Here is a 10,249-nt window from a genome sequence, read left to right as displayed (position 1 = left end):
GCCGGCCCCCCTCTCTCCCTTCCCCTCCGAGGAATCCTAGTTGGACTAGGATTGGGGGGAGGAATCCTACTCCCAGAGGGAGTAGGACTCTCCTGCGCCTCCCTCTTTGGCCGGCCAGCCTCCCCTCCTCTCCTCCTTTATATACGGAGGCAGGGGCACCTCTAAACACACAAGTTGACACAAGTTGATCCACGTGATCGATTCCTTAGCCGTGTGCGGTGCCCCCTGCCACCATATTCCTCGATAATACTGTAGCGGAGTTTAGGCGAAGCCCTGCTGCTGTAATTCATCAAGATCATCACCACGCCGTCGTGCTGACGAAACTCTTCCCCGACACTTTGCTGGATCGGAGTCCGGGGATCGTCATCGAGCTGAACGTGTGCTCGAACTCGGAGGTGCCGTAGTTTCGGTGCTTGATCGGTTGGATCGTGAAGACGTACGACTACTTCCTCTACGTCGTGAAGTTCAAAGAATTTCAGAGTGAAGTTGAAAATCATCGTAACAAGAAAATAAAGTTTCTACGATCTGATCGTGGAGGAGAATATTTGAGTTACGAGTTTGGTGTACATTTGAAAAACTGTGGAATAGTTTCGCAACTCACGCCCCCCGGAACACCACAGCGTAATGGTGTGTCCGAACGTCGTAATCGTACTTTACTAGATATGGTGCGATCTATGATGTCTCTTACAGATTTACCGCTATCATTTTGGGGATATGCTTTAGAGATGGCCGCATTCACGTTAAATAGGGCACCATCAAAATCCGTTGAGACGACGCCTTATGAACTATGGTTTGGCAAGAAACCAAAGTTGTCGTTTCTTAAAGTTTGGGGCTGCGATGCTTATGTGAAAAAGCTTCAACCTGATAAGCTCGAACCCAAATCGGAGAAATGTGTATTCATAGGATACCCAAAGGAAACTGTTGGGTACACCTTCTATCACAGATCCGAAGGCAAAACATTTGTTGCTAAGAATGGATCATTTCTAGAGAAGGAGTTTCTCTCGAAAGAAGTGAGTGGGAGGAAAGTAGAACTTGACGAGGTAACTGTACCTACTCCCTTACTGGAAAGTAGTTCATCACAGAAAACTGTTTCAGTGACACCTACACCAGTTAGTGAGGAAGCCAATGATAATGATCATGAAACTTCAGATCAAGATACTACTGAACTTCGTAGATCAACCAGAGTAAGATCCGCACTAGAGTGGTACGGTAATCCTGTTCTGGAGGTCATGCTACTAGATCATGATGAACCTACGAACTATGAAGAAGCGATGGTGAGCCCAGATTCCGCAAAGTGGCTAGAAGCCATGAAATCTGAGATGGGATCCATGTATGAGAACAAAGTATGGACTTTGGTTGACTTGCCCGATGATCGGCAAGCGATTGAGAATAAATGGATCTTTAAGAAGAAGACTGACGCTGATGGTAATGTTACTGTCTACAAAGCTCGACTTGTCGCAAAAGGTTTTCGGCAAGTTCAAGGAATTGACTACGATGAGACCTTCTCACCCGTAGCGATGCTTAAGTCCGTCCGAATCATGTTAGCAATTGCCGCATTTTATGATTATGAAATTTGGCAAATGGATGTCAAAACTGCATTCCTGAATGGATTCCTGGAAGAAGAGTTGTATATGATGCAACCAGAAGGTTTTGTCGAACCAAAGGGAGCTAACAAAGTGTGCAAGCTCCAGCGATCCATTTATGGACTAGTGCAAGCCTCTCGGAGTTGGAATAAACGTTTTGATAGTGTGATCAAAGCATTTGGTTTTATACAGACTTTTGGAGAAGCCTGTATTTACAAGAAAGTGAGTGGGAGCTCTGTAGCATTTCTGATATTATATGTGGATGACATATTACTGATTGGAAATGATATAGAATTTCTGGATAGCATAAAGGGATACTTGAATAAAAGTTTTTCAAAGAAAGACCTTGGTGAAGCTGCTTACATATTGAGCATCAAGATCTATTGAGATAGATCAAGACGCTTGATAAGATTTTCAATGAGTACATACCTTGGCAAGATTTTGAAATAGTTCAAAATGGAACAGTCAAAGAAAGAGTTCTTGCCTGTGTTGCAAAAGTATGAAATTGAGTAAGACTCAAATCCCGACCACAGCAGAAAATAGAAAGAGAATGAAAAGTCATTCCCTATGCCTCAGTCATAGGTTCTATAAAGTATGCTATGCTATGTACCAGACCTATTGTATACCTTGCTCTGTATTTGGCAAAGGAGTACAATAGTGATCTAGGAGTAGATCACTGGACATTGGTCAAGAATATCCTTAGTAAGGACTAAGGAGATGTTTCTCGATTATGGAGGTGATAAAAGAGTTTGTTGTAAAAGTTACATCAGTGCAAACTTTTACACTGATCCAGATGACTCTAAGTCTCAATCTGGATACATATTGAAAGTGGGAGCAATTAGCTAGAGTAGCTTCGCACAGAGCATTGTAGACATAGGATATTTGCAAAATACATACGGCTCTGAATATGACAGATCCGTTGACTAAGCTTCTCTCACGAGCAAAACATGATCACACCTTAGTACTCTTTGGGTGTTAATCACATAGCGATGTGAACTAGATTACTGAATCTAGTAAACCCTTTGGGTGTTGGTCACATGGTGATGTGAACTATTGCTGTTAAAATCACATGGCGATGTGAACTAGATTATTGACTCTAGTGCAAGTGGGAGACTGAAGGAAATATGCCCTAGAGGCAATAATAAAGTTATTATTTATTTCCTTATATCATGATAAATGTTTATTATTCATGCTAGAATTGTATTAACCGGAAACATAATACATGTGAGAATACATAGACAAACAGAGTGTCACTAGTATGCCTCTACTTGACTAGCTCGTTAATCAAAGATGGTTATGTTTCCTAACCATGAACAATGAGTTGTTATTTGATTAACGAGGTCACATCATTAGTAGAATGATCTGATTGACATGACCCATTCCATTAGCTTAGCACCTGATCGTTTAGTATGTTGCTATTGCTTTCTTCATGACTTATACATGTTCCTATGACTATGAGATTATGCAACTCCCGTTTGCGGGAGGAACACTTTGGGTATTACCAAACGTCACAACGTAAATGGGTGATTATAAAGGAGTACTACAGGTGTCTCCAATGGTCGATGTTGGGTTGGCGTATTTCGAGATTAGGATTTGTCACTCCGATTGTCGGAGAGGTATCTCTGGGCCCTCTCGGTAATACACATCACATAAGCCTTGCAAGCATTACAACTAATATGTTAGTTGTGAGATGATGTATTACGGAACGAGTAAAGAGACTTGCCGGTAACGAGATTGAACTAGGTATTGGATACCGACGATCGAATCTCGGGCAAGTAACATACCGATGACAAAGGGAACAACGTATGTTGTTATGCGGTCTGACCGATAAAGATCTTCGTAGAATATGTAGGAACCAATATGGGCATCCAGGTCCCGCTATTGGTTATTGACCAGAGACATGTCTCGGTCATGTCTACATTGTTCTCGAACCCGTAGGGTCCGCACGCTTAAGGTTACGATGACAGTTATATTATGAGTTTATGCATTTTGATGTACCGAAGGTTGTTCGGAGTCCCGGATGTGATCACGGACATGACGAGGAGTCTCGAAATGGTAGAGACGTAAAGATTGATATATTGGAAGCCTATGTTTGGACATCGGAAGTGTTCCGGGTGAAATCGGGATTTTACCGGGTTACCGGGAGGTTACCGGAACCCCCCGGGAGCCATATGGGCCATCATGGGCCTTAGTGGAAAGGAGAAAGGGGCAGCCCAAGGTGGCTGCGCCTCTTTCCCCTCCCCTAGTCCTATTAGGACTAGGAGAAGGTGGCCGGCCCCCCTCTCTCCCTTCCCCTCCGAGGAATCCTAGTTGGACTAGGATTGGGGGGAGGAATCCTACTCCCAGGGGGAGTAGGACTCTCCTGCGCCTCCCTCTTTGGCCGGCCAGCCTCCCCTCCTCTCCTCCTTTATATACGGAGGCAGGGGCACCTCTAAACACACAAGTTGACACAAGTTGATCCACGTGATCGATTCCTTAGCCGTGTGCGGTGCCCCCTGCCACCATATTCCTCGATAATACTGTAGCGGAGTTTAGGCGAAGCCCTGCTGCTGTAGTTCATCAAGATCGTCACCACGCCGTCGTGCTGACGAAACTCTTCCCCGACACTTTGCTGGATCGGAGTCCGGGGATCGTCATCGAGCTGAACGTGTGCTCGAACTCGGAGGTGCCGTAGTTTCGGTGCTTGATCGGTTGGATCGTGAAGACGTACGACTACTTCCTCTACGTCGTGTCATTGCTTCCGCAGTCGGTCGGTACGTAGACAACACTCTCCTCTCGTTGCTATGCATCACATGATCCTGTGTGCGCGTAGGAAAAATTTTGAAATTACTACGAAACCCAACAATATGATGAACTGGTTGAGATCAGAAAAGCTGGTATGAACTCGACCTCTCTTGTTTTTGTAAATATGATTAGTTCATTGTTCCTGATTCAGCGTATTATGAATGAAACATGTTTGCAATGACAATTAGAGATTATAGTTTCTTATGCCATGTCTAATTAGCTAGGAGTTTATAATGGTTTACCTTCCGTGCCAACAAGCTATTAAAATGGTTGTGATGCGGTATGATGGGGTGGTATCCTCCTTTGAACGAATCGAGTGGCTTGACTTGGCACATGTGCACGCATGTAGTTGAAACAAAATCAACATAGCCTCTACGATATTTATGTTCATGGTGAATTATATCCTACTCATGCTTGCATTCGGTGTTGATTAATGTTAATGCATGTTCATGACTGTTGTCACTCTCCAGCTGGTCGCTTCCCAGTCCCTTTCTAGCCTTCACTTGTACTAAGCGGGAATACTGCTTGTGCATCCAATTCCATAGACCCCAAAGTTATTCCATATGATTCCACCATACCTTCCTATATACGGTATCTACCTGCCGTTCCAAGTAAATTTGTATGTGCCAAACTCTAAACCTTCAAATAAACATTCTGTTTTGTATGCTCGAATAGCTCATGTATCAGCTAGGGTTGTCTGTATCCTCCATGCTAGGCGGGTTATTCTCAAGAGGAGTGGACTCCGCTCCTCACTCACGAGAAAATGGCTAGTCACCGGGATGCCCAGTCCCATGCTCAAATCAAATCAAAATAATTGTAAACAAAACTCCCCCAGGATTGTTGTTAGTTGGAGGCACCCGTTGTTTTGGGCAAGCCATGGATTGATGCTTGTTGGTGGTGGGGGAGCATAAACTTTACCATTCTGCTTGGGAACCGCCTATAATGTGTGTAGCATGGAACATATCGAGATCTCTCGGTTGTTATGTTGACAATGGAAGTATACCGCTCAAAATATTATTCATATCTATTTCAAAACCGAGCTTTGGCACCTCTACAAATCCCTGCTTCCCTCTAGGAAGGGCCTATCCATTTACTTTTATGTTGAGTCATCATCCTCTTATTAAAAAGCACCAGTTGGAGAGCACCGCTGTCATTTGCATGTATTACTATTAGTTTACATTGAGTATGACTTGACTGGATCTCTTTTACCATGAATTAATATGTCTAGTCAGTTCTTGATCTTTAAAGGTGCTCTGCATTTATGTTTTGTGGTCTCAGAAAGGGCTAGCAAGATACCATCTTGTTATACCATATTATGATTGTTTTGAGAAAGTGTTGTCATCCGAGATTTATTATTATTGCTCGCTAGTTGATTAGGCCATTGATATGAGTAAACATGAGACCTAAAGGTTATTGTGAATATGGTTAGTTCATAATCTTTGCTGAATACTTGAATACTGACTTTACATATTTACAACAACAAGAGCCCGAGTTTGTAAAAGTTTTCTTTGTCACTTTCAGTTTATCAACTGAATTGCTTGAGGACAAGCAAAGTTTGAAGGTTGCGGGAGTTGATACGTCTCCGTCGTATCTACTTTTCCAAACACTTTTGCCCTTGTTTTGGACTCTAACTCGCATGATTTGAATGGAACTAACCCGGACTGACACTGTTTTCAGCAGACTTGCCATGGTGTTATTTTTGTGCAGAAATAAAAGTTCTCGGAATGACCTGAAAATCAACGGAGATTATTTGGAATATATAAAAAATAATGGCAAAAAGATCCACGTCAAGGGGCCCACACCCTGTCCACGAGGGTGGGGCGCGCGCCCCCTGCCTCGTGGGCCCCCTAACGCTCCACCGACCTCAACTCCGACTCCATATATTCACTTTTGGGAAGAAAAAAATAAGGGAGAAGGATTCATCGCATTTTACAATACGGAGCTGCCGCCAAGCCCTAAACTCTCTCGGGAGGGCTGATCTGGAGTCCGTTCGGGGCTCCGGAGAGGGGAATCCATCGCCATCGTCATCATTAACCTTCCACCATCACCAATTTCATGATGCTCACCATCGTGCGTGAGTAATTCCATCGTAGGCTTGCTGTACGGTGCTGGGTTGGATGAGATTTATCATGTAATCGAGTTAGTTTTGTTAGGGTTTGATCCCTAGTATCCATTATGTTTTGAGATTGATGTTGCTATGACTTTGCTATGCTTAATGCTTGTCACTAGGGCCCGAGTGCCAGGATTTTAGATCTGAACCTATTACGTTTTCATGAATATACGTGAGTTCTTGATCCTATCTTGCAAGTCTATAGTCACCTATTATGTGTTATGATCCGTTAACCCTGAAGTGACAATAATCGGGATACTTACCAGTGATGACCGTAGTCTGAGGAGTTCATGTATTCACTATGTGTTAATGCTTTAGCCCGATACTCTATTAAAAAGAGGCCTTAATATCCCTTAGTTTCCAATAGGACCCCGCTGCCACGGGAGGCTAGGACAAAAGATGTCATGCAAGTTCTTTTCCATAAGCACATATGACTATATTCAGAATACATGCCTACATTACATTGATGAACTGGAGCTAGTTCTATGTCACCCTATGTTATAACTGTTGCATGGCTGATCGCATCCGACATAATTATCCATCACTGATCCAATGCCTACGAGCTTTTCATATATTGTTCTTCGCTTATTTACTTTTCCGTTGCTACTGTTACAATCACTATAAAACCAAAACTGCTATCGTTACTTTTACCACTGTTACCACTACTATCATATTACCTTGCTACTAAATACTTTGCTGCAGATATTAAGTTTCCAGGTGTGGTTGAATTGACAACTCAGCTGCTAATACTTAAGAATATTCTTTGGTTCCCCTTGCGTCGAATCAATAAATTTGGGTTGAATACTCTACCCTCGAAAACTATTGCAATCCCCTATACTTGTGGGTTATCACTCACCCCTCTCACAACCTCCCTAGTAGATGCGCCGCCGCCGTGCACGACAGAGGGAGAAAAGCCACCGGTGAAGGGGGAGCGGGGCGAGCTTCGGCGGCCAGAGGGAGAGGGAGGCCGGAGGAGGGTGTGGGAGGTTGGAAGAACATGGCGGCCAAAGGAGCGAGAGGGCAAGCGGAGGAGCGGCGCTTGGGCTGGCAGCGCGATGGGGAACAGATAGGAGTCGTGCGAGGGGGGGGGGGTCGGAGGAAGCGACCTGGTGCGGGTAGGGGAGATTTTTTAGTTCTCTTTTAGTGGGCCCGAGGAGAACTAACCCAATTAGAACCTCTCCACCAGGCTAGTTTTTTTGCTGGGTTAGAGCAAACTAGCTCAAACTAACCCCTCCTGTTTGGATACTTTGAGGCTATTTCAACCCAAACTAGCTCTAACTCAGGGATCCAAACAAAGAGGAGTAGTATTGTACATGCTATAGACTGGACTTTGGCACATTGTTTTTATGGCCATATCACCACATTGTTTTCTACTGCTAGTTCACTGGACTGTCGTGGTTCGCACTACAGGTTCACTCAGGGATCCAAACAAGGAGGAGTTTGGCCTTTCGCCTGCTGGTTCACTAGGCTGCTGTGGTTCACACAGAAGCGGCTCCCCTGACGTACGACGCCTGCCATTGTGGCACTGCCATGTGGGCCTGTTTCTCAGTGGGCCCACCTACTAGTGGCCGAACGGCACGCTGACAAACGGCAGAGGATCCTCGTCCAGTTCACACTCCTCCGACGTGAGTAGTAGTACTAGTATATACACTATATATACCACATGATTCTTTGCTCCTTCTTATGTACTTCGCCAACATGTGGGAGAGCCAACATCCGGGTCGACCTGTCATGCACCAGATTAGAGTGGCGAATGGAAGGGGGGCATCACCCCGGTCGTAGCGCCAGTAATTCATGACTATAGTTAGTAGTCATATCGCAATTCTTTCCAGCAGTAGTGTGCCACAAAATCACACAACTCGACCTTTCCAGCAGTAAGTAAGTTGAATTCGCTACTCCCTCACCCTCCTCGCCTCTGTTTCAAACCGCCTATGCGAAAACTGCCGTGCGTACTACCCGGGAAAAGCCCCGCCCTCAACTTTTAACTACGCGAAAATAGTTCGAGCTTGTTCGTTCTATATAAATACTAGTACTATATGTTTATTCACCCGTGGGGTTGTTCAATGAATGAAGGGCCGGGGAGCACAAGTGAACAATACTACTACTAGTAAGTAGGAATCGTACAGTTAGTCATGTTAAATAGAGAGTTTCTTTTCTTTAATGCCACGTACACAAATTGAAACACTTGTTGTGGAGAGAAAAAGATAATCACTCCACTATATATGTAGGCAGGGGTCTGAGCGGTTGCTTTACTAGGGTTGCTCTCTTTATTCTCTCATCTTCTCCAGATCTAGACAAGACAGCGGTAGTGACATTTTCTCTCTGCTCACCGTTGGTCACAAATCCGGTCGGATCCCTTCGGCCGATGCGTGTAGAGGACTAGGTGCATCATTCACGTGGTAATCGCAGGTGAGGGAGGAAACCCACAGGTGCCAGTGGGGCCAGATCCTCCGCCCGTGCCGTTCTCTCCGACACATCGTCGGCTTGGGAGGTCCTCCTACCCTTCTTCCTCCCTACTGTATTGTGCGCAGATCCGATCTGCCGCCACCGACATCCCAACGACCCTCAGGTATAAGTTCCTCGAAAGCGGCCTTTCTCTATTGCTCCAGCTCCCCACGTGTTTGCATGTGCATGTTTTTCTACTTCCATCAGCTCTTCCAAAGCCACCTACATTTTTAGTATTATTAGAGGTAAAGCTACTTCATGCATTCGAATCGAGGACTTGGTTCAAACAATGAAGAAAGGGGGGCAGTCATAGCATGAATCTAGGACTTGATTCAAAGAGGAAATAACAAGGAGAAAGTAGTAGAGACTGGATACCCAACTGGTCTCTTGGTTGAAACGGGAAATAATGGGAAAACTCAGTACAAACTGGATAAGGAACAGATCTATTATTGGTTGAAAAAAGGATAGAAAGTGGCGGCTGGTGGACAAGTCAACAGAGTATGTCCAGGATTAGATTTGCTGCCCTCACATAGTAAAAGGTCTCCAGGATTAGATTTGCTGCCCTCACATAGCAAAAGGTCTCCAGGATTAGATTTGCTACCCTCACATAGTAAAAGGTCCCCAGGATTAGATTTGTTGCCCTCACCTCGCATGAACAAACTCGACATCACCACTTTATGCCAACTTGTAGGTACATTGTGCTGATGCGTCCACTATCGCATGTCCTTATACCAACTTTTTGCTGTTGTTAATGTAAGGGAGCATGTAAAATGAAGTGATCACATTGTTACCTTCAGGACATGTCTAACCAGTGTTATTGTTAATCTAATGCCTCCAGTGAGCTGATGCAATTAAACTGTGTTACAAATGGTACTCCTGCTATTTTCCCTAGTATGATAAGTAAGTTGCTTCTTTATGCTGCTGAGTGTCCTGGTGTCCCCATGGTCCCGTGACCTTAAACTAACTCTTCAGCTGCTGTTGATTTACTATATGTGGTAAACAAGCAATGCCACCATGAAAGTAATCCCATATTTGACGAATGTCATTGTTGATCGTAATGCTTTCGGTAACATGAAGCATTGGTGACATTTTAAAATTTCTGCTGTCCTTGCGTGATTTCCATGAACATAATTTAGATGCTTCTTTCCATTTCATGTACATTTCATATCTTCTTATTGACCAGCAACTGTTTACTTTCTATCTTTTTGTGCAGATAGGGATATCCATTTCACCTTGTTGCTATTGTGACCTTTTGGTGAACTGCATAAAACACTTTTTTTGGAATGAGTGTCTTGTGCAGTTCAACTAAAATGTCACGTGGGCAACA

This window comes from Triticum dicoccoides, chromosome 7A (genome assembly GCF_002162155.2).
Source record: "Triticum dicoccoides isolate Atlit2015 ecotype Zavitan chromosome 7A, WEW_v2.0, whole genome shotgun sequence".
In the NCBI taxonomy this organism is placed as follows: domain Eukaryota; kingdom Viridiplantae; phylum Streptophyta; class Magnoliopsida; order Poales; family Poaceae; genus Triticum; species Triticum dicoccoides.
This window is presented reverse-complemented; position numbering follows the sequence as displayed.